Below are 2,126 nucleotides of genomic sequence, written 5' to 3' on the forward strand. Positions count from 1 at the left end.
ATTCATCCATGCTGTTGTATGTATTAATACTGTATTTTTTTAATTTAAACTCTTTTTTGGGGAGATAATTTTATATTCATATGCTGTTGTAAGAAGTTATATAGAAAGATACTAAGTAAATTTTACTCATCTTTCCTCAAGGATAACATCTTGCAAAACTAAAATGTGATATTATAACCAAAATGATGGCACTGATAAAATTCATCACTACTTCTCAGACGTTCCTTGTTTTTCTTGTCTCGTGTATATGTTTGTGTGTATGTGCATGTGTTTAGCTCTATGCTTTTTTATGATGAGTGTAGGTTCACGTATCCGCCACTACATTCAGGATACACGTCAGGTGCATCACCACAAGGATCCATCAGTTTGCCTTTTTATAGCCATGCCAATACCCTCCTCACCCTCAATTCCTTGAAATCACTAATTAGTTCTCAATTCTATAATTTCATCATGAATTATATGAATTTATGCATATTAGACAACGGAATCGTGTACACCATATAATTTTTGAGGTTTGTCTTTTTTCACTGAGCACAATTCTTTGAAGATTCATTGAAGTCATTGCACATAACAATATTGTGTTTTGTTAAGTGGGGTGCTCTGTAAATATGGATTAGGCCCAGGTGGTTTATAGTGCTGTTCCATCGTATGTCTTTGATAATTTTCTTTTTATTAGTTCTTTTAATTGGTAAGTTTGATGACTAAAGTCTCCAGATATAATCTTGAATATTTCTTTACCTCCTTTCAGTTGTGTCAGTTTTTGTTTCATGGATTTTGAAGCCCTGCACATTATTGCATACACATTTAGGATTACTGTGTCTTATTGGTTGTTGATCTTTTTATCATTATGATCATCCCCGCAGTAATTAACTTTTACTCTGATGTCTACTTCCTCCAATGTAAATATAGTCAGTCTTACCTTTTATTGAATAATGCTATTATTGTATATACTTTTCCATATTATTACTTTCAGCCTGCATACTCTTTTGTGTTTTAAGTGAGTTTCTTGTATAAGATACATTTACTGCTATTGGTTTCTTTAAGAAGAGCATTCCTTGTGTAAGTGGCTGCAAGGTGATTCTCTTTAGCTTCCAGGAAGTAGAGTTTAGAATGCCCCAGGAACTTAATAATAGCTAAAGCAGTAGGTTAAATATAGCATCCAATAATTCCTGAACATAAGGGCTGTTTTTAATTTTATTTCTGCTGGAAGTTAGAAAACCACATTGCTTCCACAACATTCCAAAATCGTAAACCACTCTGAAAGCTCATTTATTATCAGTATAAAAATTTGGCAGTTTTTCCTTTGACTAGGGTGCAGGGCCAGGTGAGCGCATATAATTTAAGTTGTTGAGCTGTAGTAGCTGAAGTCAAAGGTGCCACGTCAACTACATCAAAAGGTGTTGATATTGCATATCCAGCACAATATTTACCACTGTCACCTTTTAAATGAGAATGATCAATGAATCATGAGAATTCGGCATCACTCACAGAAGTTTCCTGCAGATCAAGCATGAGTGGTCAGGAGGTGATCCATCAGTGTTAACCAGCTGTGAGTGGCTTCATCAGTAATGTAGGAGAGAAGAATAGCAAGGTTAAGATTATCACAGTGTAAGGGAGTTATGTAAGGAGCAGTTAGCAAAAGGAAAAATACAATTTTCTTTTAAAGATTTTATTTTTTTCCTTTTTCTCCCCAAAACCCCCCGGTGCATAGTTGCACATTCCTAGTTGTGGGTCCTTCCAGTTGTGGCATGTGGGATGCTGCCTCAGCGTGGTCTGATGAGCAGTGCCATGTCCGCGCCCAGGATTCGAACCAAGGAAACACTGGGTCGCCTGCAGCGGAGGGCGCAAACTTAACCACTAGGCCACGGGGCCAGCCTACATTTTTTTTATTTTACGCACCAGTTTTAATGAATTTATTTTCTAACGTTCTCATATGTTCATGAAAATGCTTTAAGATCATTTGGAGCACCTTAATTTAAACATATTTGATGTATTAAATTCATTACAATTACTATCCATATTTATGCACAAATATGCACTCTTCAGCAGTAAAAGAATATAACTTCACACCTGAGTTCATTTGTCATGTTGCTATTTGATTAAGTTCATGTATTCTAGTGAGGCTA

This window comes from Equus caballus, unplaced genomic scaffold (genome assembly GCF_041296265.1).
Source record: "Equus caballus isolate H_3958 breed thoroughbred unplaced genomic scaffold, TB-T2T haplotype1-0000019, whole genome shotgun sequence".
NCBI lineage: Eukaryota > Metazoa > Chordata > Mammalia > Perissodactyla > Equidae > Equus > Equus caballus.